Source organism: Prionailurus viverrinus, chromosome D3, assembly GCF_022837055.1.
Source record: "Prionailurus viverrinus isolate Anna chromosome D3, UM_Priviv_1.0, whole genome shotgun sequence".
In the NCBI taxonomy this organism is placed as follows: Eukaryota; Metazoa; Chordata; class Mammalia; order Carnivora; family Felidae; genus Prionailurus; species Prionailurus viverrinus.
The window spans coordinates 30,724,441-30,738,258 of record NC_062572.1 but is presented as its reverse complement, the minus strand read 5'-3'; the positions used below and the strand labels follow the sequence as shown (position 1 = coordinate 30,738,258).

Sequence of the window (13,818 nt, the reverse complement as noted above, 5' to 3'; positions counted from 1 at the left end):
ATACCAGGTTTCTGAAGTGCCATTCTATCTCCTGTGTGTACCACTCACATTACATCCTTTATGGTAAGGAATAAATGAACGCTACATGGCTCGGGAAGCAGTAGATGGGGTGCATGGTGGTCGGAGGGAATGAGGTGGGAGTTGGAAGGAAATTCATTCATGCATTCATTTGACTTTTAGTGGAGCCTGACTATTTGGTGGCAGGCATGAGCTGGGTAATGGGTCTACAAGAATGAACAAGACAAAGTCTTCCTGCTGTCATGGAAACTGCCCATCAGCAACATCAGGGTGAGCAGGCTGGGGGCAGAGGAAACTTCCTAAAGGAGTTGATGTCTGAGCTGGGGAGGAGTTGGCCAGGCAGAGGTGGGGAGAAGGAGGAAGGGTGACACAGGCAGGAGGAGCCCTGGGTGCTAATGGCCAGAGGTGAGAGGAAAAATCATGGTGTGTATAGGAGCGGAGAGTTTGTCAATGTGGTTTGCTCTTGGGATGGGGGCAGTGAGATGTGATTTTACCTGGGGTATACTTACATTAAAATACTATAGGTTGTTTATCTGAAATTCAAATTTAACTAGGCATCTTGTATTTTTAAAATTTTTTGTTTTAAGTTTATTTATCTTGAGAGAAACAGAGACAGTGCAAATGGGGGAGGGGCAAAGAGAGAGGACAAGAGAGAGAATCCCAAGCAGGCTCTGTATTGCCAGCTCTGTATGAGCCAGATGTGGAGCTTGAGCCCAAAAAGCCGTGAGAGGTCATGACCTGAGCTGAAACTAAGAGTTGGAAGCTTAACGACTGAGTCACCCAGGCACCTCTAGGCATCCTGTATTTCATTTTATTTCGTTTCATTTTTATTTTATTTTATTTTATTTTATTTTATTTTATTTTATTTTATTTAATGTTAGAAAGCATGCCAGGGAGGGGGGCAGAGGGAGAGAGAGAGAGACAGAATCTTAAGCAGTCTCCACACCCAGCGCAGAACCTGACTCAGGGCTAGATCTTGTGACCATGAGATCATGACCTGAGCTGAAATCAGGAGTCTGGATGTTTAACCAACTGAGCCACCCAAGCGCCCCAGCATCCTGTGTTTTTTTATATTTGTTAAACTTGGCTATCATGTTAAGGCACTGTGATTTACCCTTTGGGGATATTTTGTATCATTTGTTTTCCTTTTGTTTGTTTTTTAATTGAGAAAAGACGATGGTAAAAGTGACACATCAGCTCTACTGTCCTTACTTGATCCATACTACATGACATAGCAATCATAGAGCTACTTTATCCAGGGCTTGCCAGAGCTTGCCAGAGCCTGATTCTGTACTCTATCTGACAGTTTCATCTTAATCAGTCCTCACAAGAGCCCCATGGGCAGGTGCCATTATTATTCTCAAATGACTGATGAGGAAAGATGATCAGAGAGGTTAGGTCCCATACTAGACACACAGAGGGAGCTGGAGTGCAAAATAAATCCAGTTCTCAATGGTTCTCCTATCCTCATTACTATGTGGTTTTTATATTTCCATACTACCTGCCACCCAAATAGAGTTTTACGGGGTTGCTTTCAGTGAGAACAAAATCTTGAAACCTGCCATTTTCATTTACTATATCGAAAACATTCCCCCAAATTTTAAAGTTTAAGTGCTTACGTACTATTGCACTAGAAGCATGCTTGGATTTTAAGTGCTTGGCAGGAAATGGGCTTGAGGGTGAACACTGGATGTGGGGAGACCATGCAAACCTCAGAACAGAGATGGTAGGAGTCTAGTACAATATGATTTAGAAATCCTTTCTTCCCTCCTTGGATTTTTCTTTTTTCCTTCTGAGTTTATTTATTTATTTTAAATATTTTAAAGTAATCTCTATACCCAACACGGGCTTGAATTCATAACCCCAAGATCAGGAGTCCCATGCTCCACTGACTGAGCCAGGCACTCTCGTCTTTCTGATTTTAAAGGGACTATGTACTAAATATGGAAAACTTGGAATGTTCAGGAAAGTTAAAGAAGCAGGAATAACAAAACCTTAACAGGCTTGATATGAATTGCTACACCATTTGGGAAGTATACCAGGTAGGACCTATCCAAATTGAAAATGTTCACGTATCAGTTAGCCCATAGAGTCTATTTCTAGTAAACTATTCTGCACAAGTGAAGGCAGAAGGATGTAAAAATATATATTCAATGACTTTAAAAATTGTTTTTTAAAAGCACCAAACTGGGGTCCCTGGCCGGCTCAGTTGGAAGAGCATGAGACTCTTTGTCTCGGGTCATAAGTCTGAGCCCCACATTACATGTGGAAATTAGTTAAAAATAAAAATCTTTAGGGGTGCCTGTGGCTCAGTGGATCCTCTGACTCTTGGTTTTGGCTCAGGTCATGGTCCCAGGGTGGTGGGATCAAGCCCTGTGCTTTGGGCTCTGTGTGAGTGTGGAGCCTGCTTTTATTCCTCTCTCTCTCTCTCTCTCTCTCTCTCTCTCACTCTCTCTCTCTCCCCCTCCCTCCCTCCTTTCCTCCCTCCCTCTGTCCCTCTCTCTGGTTTGCACACACACTGTCTCAAAAAAAAAAATCTTAATATATATATATATATATATATATATATATACACACTAAACTGTAAGTAATCTGAAAAGCTATGATTAAGGGAAGTGTTTATGGAACCCTCATACTCTGGAATATGTTAGCTATTAAAAAGTGAATTGTGTGATATGAACTAGAAAGATGTCTGTGATAGCTTCTTAGGGACAAAGAACAGATGTCCTGTAAGTTCTAAAGTGACTTGCCATTTATATGGTATATTATTTTGTAGTTTTAAAAAAGTAAGATTGTTGTGTAACATGTGAACAGATACCTGTTGATGTCAGATGTACATGTCAAACTGCTAATGTTACTTCAGAAAACATATGGGAGTGAGGGGGAAGGAGAATGAGAAACTTTAAAAAAAATGTAGCTGGAATTATTCCTATTAGAAATGTTCCTTTTGTAATAAAACACTAAAATATACATGTGCATGAAAAAAAAAAATCCCAACCCCTAGAGAGAACCTCTGTAAATATTTTGGTGTGTTTTCTTCAATATTTTGCATGTACCTATATATATTTGTGCACTTTTTATTCTTAATATCATTTGCACATTTCCAGATCATAAAACATCTTTGTAAACACCATTTATAGTGGCTCCCTTACATTTTCTCTTGTGGGATATTTGACCAATCCCCTGTTGTCAGACATTTACTTTGTGTATGATTTTTTTCATTATTATAAATGACACTTGAAAAAAATTGATTGTACATTAATTTTCAAATGCAAATAGAACAAGTGACTACGGAGTGCCTATTAAGTCTCAGGTGTGTTCTTGGCATTGGGGTTCCAAGCTTATGATCTGGTTAGAAAGATCATCAAGCATATGGTCTGCAAATGTGGTTAATTTCTTTAAAACAGAGTCCCAGAAGATGGATTACTACTGCTCCAAGGGGGTATTGATCATTTGAAAAGATTTTTATACTTGGCTCATACTGCCAAATTCACATTCAGAAATTTTGAAGCAATTTATGTACTTCCAACAATATATGAGAGTGATTACTCACCAGACCCCTGCCTGTTTGAAGATTATAATTTGAAACTGATTCCTGAAAATAAAACCAAACCCTCAGTATGTTGTAGTTTATTATTTTTTTTTAATGTTTATTTATTTTTGAGACAGAGAGAGACAGAACATGAATGGAGGAGGGTCAGAGAGAGGAGGAGACAGAATCCGAAGCAGGCTCCAGGATCCAAGCTGTTAGCACAGAGCCTGACAGGGGCTCGAACTCATGGTTCTGGTCCGTGAGTTCATGACTGAGCCAAAGTTGGACGCTTAACTGACTGAGCCACCCAGGTGCCCCAGTATATTGTAGTGTTAACTTGCATGTCTTTGGTTAGTAGAGTATTGACATTTTTTCAGTAGTTTCTTCGATCACAGAATGTGCCTTTTCTTCCTTACCGATGTTTGGTATTTCTCTTTTCATTTGTTATGTTCTTACCATTTCTAGGATCTGTTTCTAGGCTTTTTGTCCCCTTTCTTTCTTGGTTTGTACCACACTGAATTGACTGTGGTAGCTTTATAATTTAAGTATTATTAAAGCAAGTCCACCTTCATTTGTGGGAAATGAGAGCTGGTTTTGGTTATTTATTCTTTCAGGTGAACTTAGAATTTTGTCAAGTCCTGTTAGGATTACATTAATTTTACACATTACATTAAATATACATTTACATTTAATATACTTTAAATTTATGCATTAATCTGGAAAGAATGGTCGCATAACCAGCCTTCAAGAGGGGGTCTTGGCTAGTGCTAGGGCACAACTTCTCTGCTTGGCAAGTCTGGGTTCCTCTCTCAGACGTTGACAGTGGTGTGTTCTTTTGTTTGGTGTTCAAAGTAGAGAGAGGTCCATTAAGTAACTCCCTAGAGAAGCGGCCACGCTCGGGGCCGGCTCCAGTCCCTCAGCAGGCGATCGGGCCACGAGCTTGGGTCCAGGCGGGCCAGCTTAGGCGCGTCGCTTGACCCCAGGGGCCAGTGAGGGTTTGTGGTCACCGGAAGGGGCTAGCTGAACACCGAATGCTCGAGACCTCCGCGTCCTCTGAGCAGGTAGGGCCAGCCCGGGGGGCTGCGAGAGCGGGGACCCGAGGGGTCGCGGGGGTCAGGGGTGGGGGTGGAGTCCCTTTCCCTACAGGACACAAATAACTTAGGCCTCCTTGGGAGCCCAGATCACGCCACCTGCAGTCCCCGGGGGCTGCGCCTTTGACGGCGAGGTCCCTGCGGGGGGCACGGAGCCAGGGTGCAAAAGTGTCCTAGAGGTGGGGCGCAGGTTGCTAGGGGTTGGGGGGGCTTCAAAGGGGTTAGGGTCAGGCTCAAAGGGCGTCAACTCTGCGTGTGTGGGCTGGGCGTGGGCATGTGGGGGTCCAGAGTCCCCATCCCAGGGGGTTGGGCGGTCCGGTTGTTTCGGGGTGAGGTCGCGGCCCTACCCCTGCACCTGGGGTCTGGGTCAGGCGGGGCGCCCACCGTCTGGGTCCTGGGTGCCTCCTGCGCGCCCCTCCCCCCACGGCGCCGTCCAGCAGGCCCACCGCCCCGCCCTGCCCAGTGTTCGGCCCTCTCGCCGGCTCCGCCCCGCCCCTCTTGCCCCGCCCACAACTAGACCCCGCCCCGAACCGCCCCCGGCCCCGCCCCGCCGCTCGCCCATTCAGATGTGGGTCAGGGGTGAGCGGGCGGCGCCGACGTCACAAGCTTCCAAGATGGCGCCGGGCGGGCGGCTGTGAGCGGCGCTCGGGGCGCGCTGGGCGGGGAGCCGAGCCGGGCCGGCGGCGGGCGGACGGGGCGGGCGCAGGCGGCGCAAGCCGGGCGCCGAGGACAAGGGGCCGCGGGCAGGGCCGGCCGGCCGGCGGGCGGAGCGCCGCCGCCGACGCACACGAGGTGAGAGGCGGTCAGGGGCAACGGGGGGCGCGGGCGGGCGCGCCCCCGGGGAGAGGGGCGTGGGCGGGCGCGCGCCCGCCGGGTCTGGGCGGGGGCGCACGCGGGACCGCTGGCTGGACCCAGCCCGCCGGGGCTTTGTGGTCCCGGTGCCCGGCAGGGCGCGAGCGGCGGGGGACCCCGGGCACAAAGCCCCGGGGCCGCGCCAGGCCGGGCGCGGGTCTGCGGAGCGGGGGTCGGCGGGCGAGCGGGCGCCGGCTCTTTGTGCCTTTTCATTAGCAATCTAATCCGAACAGCGTCGGGAGAGCTGCGCTGCCTGACAGGCGGGCGGGCTTCCATTATGCAAACGGCCCAGCGCCTGCGGCCGCCCCTCATAAGGGGATTTTGCTATTTCCAGAACTGCGGCGCTCCTCTGCCTGCGGTCCCCTTTTCTTGCCCCCTCCCTGCGGGAAGACCGGCCTGGGCAGGGGCAGGGTTGGCCTTGGAGGAGCCGCTCCCAGAGGACCAGGCCCTGCGGCTGGTGGGCTCGCTGCCCTGCCCCCAGACCTCTCCTGTAGGCAGCCACTTGGCAGGAAGAGAGATGGGCTTGGGGGAGGGGGTCGGCTGGCAGGGGGAGGGGACCGGCTGGCAGAGGAAGGGGGCTGAAGGGCCCCAGCTTGTCACTCTGTTTATCTACTAAGATGGTTCATATTCACGTAGACCTAGTTGGTTGGGGGTGGGGGTAGGGGGGGAGGCAAGGATGCCTCTCCCTGGGGGGCAGTGACTTCTGGAGAGCAGGGAACGAGGTCAGATAATGCGCCCAGCGGCCCCACCCAGAACAGCGTGGGACTGCCTGGAGAAGGGAGCCCAGTGCTGATCCAGATGGGTTGGAACGTTTTTGAAGTTATTTATCCATGCCTTCTATCCCCTCCACCCCCAGTGTCTTTTTCTAGTAGGAGTTGCCAAGCACATCTGGAAAGCTAGGTTCCCGCGCCCCCCACCCACCGCCCCAACAGCAAGGAGGGGTGTAACCCGGGGAGGCCACCCCTCTGACATATGTGGTGGGGGGGAGGGGCAGAGCTTTGCCCATAGGAATCCTGTGGCGGTGGATTGTTGACTGATGTGGGGATTGCTGTGCCTCTTGTCCTGGGGGGGTGGGTGGGGGGAAGGAGAGCTGGCAGGTAGTGGAGGTGCCTCCAGAGCTTCTAGGCTGAACTTGGGCCTGTTCTCGAGGGACTTTGGCTGGAGGGATGGAGCTAGGTCACTCAAACCTAGGACCTTTCTGGAGCTGTAGCATTTATTGCTTCCTGGCTCCTGGCTTTACTTCTTCCCCTCCATTCCCATCTGCCAACCCTGGACTCCTTGGCCCTTTCTGCAGACATTTTCAGTAGCACAGGCCATGTGGCTGGTCTGTAGCCCTGGCTCAAGGAGAGACTGTACACTTAGAACAGGGTTGCTGGAGTGGTCTGAAAAAAAGCAGATGGGCCGGCCTCAGGCTGGCCTCTAGAGACAAAGCTGTGTGGTGAGATTGCTGGTTTAGCGGGCTCTTAGCACCAAGGGGGGGGGGGGGGATGGGAAGCTGATACTTGGGGGTTGAACTGAGTCTTTTGGCCCAGGAGTAGGTCACCCTGCATTCCAGGGAACCTTTGGTCCTGTACAGTTGGGGTTATGAAAATCTCTGGGTCCCATGGGCAGGCAGTAGACTCAGAAGGCTGGGAGGGGCTCCCCACCTGACTGCCTGCTTCAAGGGTCGGAACTCCCAGGTTGGTCTGCCTTCCTTTGGCTTCTGGCTTTCTGCGGACCAGTTTTGGGGAGTTGCTGAGTGCCTCTTGCCCAGCTTCTCTGGCCGTTTGACTCAGAGTGCTGGTGTGTGCCCAGAATTTTCCCTGCAGTGTTTTCCTGCCAGTTGTTAGGACTTGTAGATTAGTCACTCAGCTTTTACAAGCAATTCCTGAAAAGAAAAATCTCCCTCTGGTTGCTGGCTCTGCTTAGAGGAAGAAGCAGCCCGAGGGAGCCAGGTCTGTAATTAAAGCAAAACTGAAATGATTGCTTCAATTGCTGGAAGGAGAAGAAGAGGCGCAGGTGGGGCAGAGGCGATACGTCCTGTCCTGCTGCGCAGTACCTGCTCTGGGGACAGGTAGGCACGATCCTGTCTTCATTCCCTGGTCTTGGCCGGCAGCCCAGCCTTCTCCACAAGCTGCAGTCCTGGATTAATCCTCACGTAGTGTTTTCTTTCCATAGATCAGATTTCTCATTTTGTTAATAAGCACAGCCTCCGATCCACTTGAAGTCAGCTGTCGTGGACTTGGAGCAACAGGGTTTTGCATTATTGAGCTGACAGGCCTGCTGCCTTCCCGGTGTCCTTATTGTCTGTCAGGGTCAGATCTGGGGGTGGGGGCAGTGCCTTTTAATCAGCAGCTAGCCCCCCAGAGAAGGGCTGGCTGGGCAGTTCTGGAGAGTCGGAGGAGTGAGGAAGGAATAAAGTTCAGTTTACCCAGGGGACCTGTGGTGTTGCCCTTTTGCTGGCCTGTTGGCCTCAAGCTGTCAGCCCCACCCGAAAGGTTGTTCGCTTTGCCCACTGGGGCTGAGAGCCACTGCCCCCAGGACCTGATCACTAAGAGGGTGGGGGCTCTTGTATCTGCCACCTGGGAGCAGCTTTCACCATTGAGAAGAAACAACAAATCAGGTTCTTGTCCTCCTGGCTCTTGGAGCCTGGCTGAGGAGGGACTCAGCGCAGTGAGAGGTAACTGGGCTTAGTTAGAAAGTCTGGATCGTGATGCAGGCTCTGCCGTTTACTCTCCATGTGACCTTGGACAGTGATTGACTCTCTGAGCTTTGGTGTCCCTCTGTCTAAAATGGGAGCAGAACTTGAGTTTACATATACATATCGCTGCCCTCCAGAGCTCACTCAGCCTGGGGAAGACTGACAAACAAATGATTGTTAAGATGGGGCGATAAGGTCTGGCACTGTGCTGTATGGAGTGTAGAGGGCACCACGGGGATGGTGGCTGTAGCTTCCAGGCACGGAGGAAGGGCCCAGCTCTGGGGTGGAGGATATCCATGAATGCCATGCTGAGTTGAAGTTGGTCGTAGAAGAGTTTTAATGGGGAGTTCACAGGAAGACCGTGGCAGTGTGGAGTGTGGCAGGGGAGACTGGAGAGCAACGAGGCAAGAACGTGAACCTGCAGATGCTGTGTGTTAGAGAAGCTAGCACCGGAGCACCCACTGCGGGCAAGGCACCTGGGAGGCTCTTTCACAAGCTTTTTATTTATTTGACAAGATTTTCTGAGAACGACACAAGGGTGCAGCACCCAACTCCTGTGGCTAGACTGGATCATGCTGGTCTCTGCCCTCTGGCACTCACAGCCTTGCCAGCAAGTGGTCAACTTTGGGACGGGAGATAGGGGCACACTTAAGTTTTCTCCAAATCCTTCCAGGTCAGCACACCACCACTTAGTCTCCTCTTACACGGACTGGTAAATGAGACTCAACTGGGAGGTTACATAATTTGCTGGGGCTGCAAGCAAGCAACTGGTCAGGCTAGGGCTGGAGGGTAAATGCCTTTAACTCCAGGGCTTTGTGGCCCATGTAGTGTGGAGTCTGGAGAGGTCTGAGCTCCAAGCCGGGAGAGGCCAGCAAACAGCCCCCTCCCCAAGAGGATCCTGGCTCCGGTTTAGGGGCTTCCAAACAAGCCAGGCCAGTTTGACTCTGCCTGGCACGGCCAGCCTGTGCTTCCTGCTGGGAGGGGCCTTGCCCTGAGGGATAGGGACCTGGGCTGGGGGAGGTCTCAGAGCTGCAGTCAGGAGTGGCAAAGCCAGAGAAGCCGTGGGGGTTGGGGTTGTGTGTGGGCCCCTAGTGAGCTTGATAAGGAAGGGAAAGCCGGGAGGTGACTCCAGGCCCACCACAGTCTAGGAGGGAAGGGCCCCGGCTGGGGTGCCTCTGCTGAGGGAGGGTGTGGCTGGACTGAGTGCAGTGAGTGACTCTAAGATCCTGCCTGGGACATTTGGGAAGGGGTTCAGAGCCCCTCCTTCAGACTGCTCGGTTTTCATGTTTTTCATGGTAGTGTCCCATGTGGGTGCAGAGGAGGGCGAGTGTGGCCTTAAAGTTAGAGCAGGTCTTTCTGTGGGTGAGAGGGGACAGGGCAGCCATCTGTTGCTGCCTCTGAGATACATAGTGCATAGTAGGTGTCTGTTTCCTGTTTGAGGGTAAGCCACCCCTGTGAGCACATGGGGTATGAATGAGGAGGGAGAGTGCGGTATGGAAAGGCAGGTGGCCCAGTCTTCCAGTGCTGTACTTCCAGCTCTCTCCATCCATTCCATGGCAATTCTAAGGGCCACTAAGGAAAGGTGGTGTTTGGGCTTGGCTGGGGGGGCGCTTCCAGGTGGGGAGTTGGCCTCTTGTGGAGATGGAAGGGCTGTTGGCTCTGGCATGGGTGTGGCCGCTGTGCAGACTTGTCCCATGCGTTCCAGGCTGCTGCTGCTGCGGCCTCAGGCTTCTTTCCCAGCAACACCTGTGGGTGGGTGGGTTCTCTCAGGTGAGTGTGGGGAGGGGCCACTCCAGTGCTTTGAGAACAGTAACTCCCCCACCCCCACGGAGTAGAGGTGCTGCTCCCATCACACACTGGAGTCTGAGCTCCCTTGGCCTCTTCATCAGCCTGGTTATAGGTCCTTCAAGGAGAAAAACTGCCCCATGGCCTTTGCAGTTCCCTCACCTGTGCTGCTTTGGAAGTTTATCAGATCTTGGTGAATTCTCGTACCTGAAATGAATGAGAAGCGACAGTAGGGTTGATGGCTAGGAAAGTGGGACCCGGAGCCTCAGTGGCCTGACCCTCTATGGACATCATGGAACTTTCCTTGTGATGAGTGTGTGCTGCTACCCTTGCTTCCTGGAAGAGGCCTGCCTGCCGGTGCCCTGGTTCTCAGCTCTGGACCTCAGGATCATCTGGGAGCTGGTAGAGGCCAGCCCAGCCTAGACTATTTCTAACGTCCATGTTTCCTAAGACTTGGAAATGAATTCAGTGTGCAGCCAAGATCGAGAACCACTGCTTTAAAGAATCTTTGTTGGTAATAGAATCAAGCAAGTGGTGAGTCCAAATCGACCAGTGCATTATGACCTGGGGTGGTCATGAAGTGCTTTACTCTAATGGCCCAGTGGGATTGAATTTATTTGCAAAACTAGTTAGGTTGATTCTGTTAGTTACTAGGGTCTTGGAGAAGCACCAGACACAGAAGGGGCTCACTCTTTTTTTTTTTTCTTTTTTTTTTTTTTTTTAATTTTTGAGAGAGACAGAGCACGAGCAGGGGAGGGGCAGAGAGAGAGAGACACACACACACAGAATTTGAAGCAGGGCCCAGGCTCTGAGCTGTCAGCACAGAGCCAGACATGGGGTTTGAGCTCACAAACTGTGAGACCTGAGTGGAAGTCAGATGCTTAACCAACTGAGCCACCCAGATACCCCTGGGGCTCGCTCTTTTCATGGTTTTTCTTACTTGGTGGCAGTGGGAGGGACCACAGGCTGGTGTGCACTAAGGGGACAGCTCTTCAGAGGTCCCTGGGGAGCTGCTTGTTGCCCTTGACTCCAGAACTCTTGGTCCTGCTTGGCTTTCAGAGTTTACCTGTTCTGGTTTTGTGGTGGCGTTCTTGGGCCCTGGTTGGCCTCTGTGTGCCCTGGCAGGGCCTGACATAGTGACATTTGGGAATCCTTGTGGCTCCCTCATGAGTCCACTGTGGCCATAGCTGGGGATTCCTGGAACCTGAGCCCCTGTTTTTCTCTCTGACCTCAAGGTCCCTGGGGGAGAGAGATTGATCCCTGAGGTTGCTTTTCTGGGTTGTTATCTGGGTAAGGTGTATAAGGGGCCAGGAAACAGTGTGGGGGGTGGCTGTGAGAGGCAGAGCTTCAGGTAAGACCTGGCTGGCCTGGCCCAGCTCCCTTTGCTGGAATAGAACAATGAACTGTCCTGGCGCTTAGTGCATATCTGCGGGCAGGTGGAACATAAGACAACCCTGCCTGCTCTGGGCAGCTTACAGAATGAGGTGAGCAAGTGTCTTGAGTCTGGTGTGGTTCTGGTTGTTGTCTTGGGTAGGAAGTGCTGTTTTTTAGGGAAGGAAGACCAGCCTGGGCTGTGGCTGTGAAGGAGAGGGGATCAAGAAGTCGTGGCTGGTAGTTGAGGAAGAAGCAGGTGGTGTTGGGAGCACAGGCAACATGTCCTCCCTCTCTGTTCTTTTCCACCTGTACACATCATGGTAGGTGGACTCTGGTTGTGTCTTGAGAGTGAGTGGTCCTGGGGTCTGGGTTCCTGCCTCAGCTCTTTTTGCCTCTTCCTCCTACCATGCCGCAGGACTTCCCTGCCCTTCTCTCTAGTAGAAGGTGGCTGATGGTTTCTGTCTGACAGGTGCTACTTTAGCTTTGCCTGAAAACTGGGAGAATTCCTGACAGAATGCTAGGAAAGTGTGGCAGAAGATGGTTGGGTGCTCACTTTTAGGCTCTTACCCCATGCTAGCCCTTGTGGGAGGCGTTCGGAGTTTAATCCTTGGAACATAACCTGTGCAGTGCCAATCATTTTATCAATCTTCACTGTATAAGTGACTTAGAGAGGTTAGGCAATTATTTTCAAGTCACATAGCTAGGAGGTGGGTAGAGAATTTCTAAGGGTAAGGTAAACACAATCACACATGTGTGGCAGCCTTGAACACGTATATTTGTGGGCTTCCTCTGAGCAGTGCCTGGGCCTGGAGACAGTCAAGGTTTTCGTTTGGAGTGGGGTGGCAGGATGACTGTCTTGGACAAAGCCTGGAGGTGACTGGTAGTCCCTTGATAACTGCAGAGGGACCACTACAAGCTTGGTGAGCGGGTCCATTCCCCACCTCCCTCCAGGAGCTGGGGGACAGAGGGGACTCTCTGGGTCATCCTTATTCTACCAGTCTCAACTCCTTCCCTTCTGGCACATGGGACTCTTCTGTCCTATGGAAAGTTTGGCCTTTGCTAACCACTTCCAGAAGAGCCTTGAGAGGGAGGCTTTGGGGGTTCCTGGGAACTCAGAGCTGGGCTCCTTTCCTTCTCTTGATATTCTCACTGTGTCAGTGAATGAGAGGTGCTTGGGCCAGCGGTGCTGTGTTGTGTGACATTGGGCAGGGTGACCTCTCTCTCAGCAATGTGAGGCTCTTTCTTGGTAGATGGGTGATCTTGGTGATGAGGGGAGAGGCCAAGCCATAGCCTCTTCAGGTTCCCTGGGCCACCTCCAGCAGGTGCCTTTCTCACCTGCCACGAGGCTCCAGGTGCAGGTGGGTTGAACGCTGGGCTTGGGTTGTCCTTTGGCTGTGGTAGATGAACCTGAGCGCCAGAGGGGTGCAGGCAAAGGGGAGAGGACTGTTTCCAAAGTCCCACATTCCATGCATGTGTTGACGCTGATAAGGGCAGCAGGGCTGGCTTAGCTGCTTTGGGCAGGAGGGGACTTTGACTTCATGCCCCCAGCAGGCAGTGGAGCTTGCACATCCTGCTTCCTGTAGCACCCCTCCCCCTCCTCCCTCTCTGACCACCTGTGACTACTGCCTCTGGAGGGCCCACGACATGCAAAGGCCCAGCTTGCTCCCAAAGCATTGCCAGCTCTGAGTAAGCAGGCCTCTGGAGATCTGTTTGGAGTTTCTGTCAGCCCTGCCTTTTAGAGTATTTGGTGAACAAGTGTGGTTTTGAGAAGAGTGCCTCTCTGTGACTCATTTTCCTTGCCTGTAAAATGGGTTGTTAGAAATATTTGAGCTAATGCATGTCAACTGTTCTCAGAGTGGTTTGCAGACCCCTTGGATTTCCCAAGACCCTTTTCATAATTCTTAGAAGTTACTGGCCTTTGTCTTGTGCAAAGCTGTGGTGGGTGTACGTGTTGCCCAGAGTTGTGTTCTCCACTGTTGGTGCTCCAGACTGAGACATTCAGTCTTACGAGTGACTGGGGGAGGCAGTACAGATGACTGAGTAGTAAATCTAGACCCTGGGGTACACACACGTCTTTTTAGTATTCCGTGTGATAAAATGGGGAGTATGTGTGACTACTGTGGAGTACAACTGTTGTCTCCAGAAACATACTTTGCATTTGCTTGGGCTGAGCCCTGAACTAGCTGCTTTCTCCTCATGGAATATTGTTTTTACTTGAAAGAAGAACCGACAGACAAGGTGTGGTTACTCAGACTTGGAGAATTTGTGCAGATATTTTCTCAAATGAACAAAGTGAGCTTTGCCACTTTGAGGAAAACAACTGATGATATTTGTTGCCAGAGCTAGAACCCTTAAGGGAAAATGAGAGTTTTGGAAAACTATTCATACGGTGAGCTTGACTTAGACTTCACTGATAAGATCAGCGGTGATATTAACACATGGATTTTTTTGGTGTTGTATAATGAAATGTGACATTTGGAAGATCT

At 51.2% G+C, this 13,818-nt stretch overlaps 1 protein-coding gene across 2 annotated transcripts in view; it reads left to right on the top strand.

The window, feature by feature from the left end:
* Positions 1-5,343: 5,343 nt before the first annotated feature.
* The window catches only part of HIC2 (HIC ZBTB transcriptional repressor 2), a 28,917-nt gene continuing 20,442 nt past the window's right edge, over positions 5,344-13,818 (top strand). For both annotated transcript variants that reach the window (XM_047828640.1, XM_047828639.1), the window contains exon 1: positions 5,344-5,433. The gene's annotated coding sequence lies outside the window, so the exon portion shown is untranslated. The remainder of the gene's footprint in view (positions 5,434-13,818) is intronic.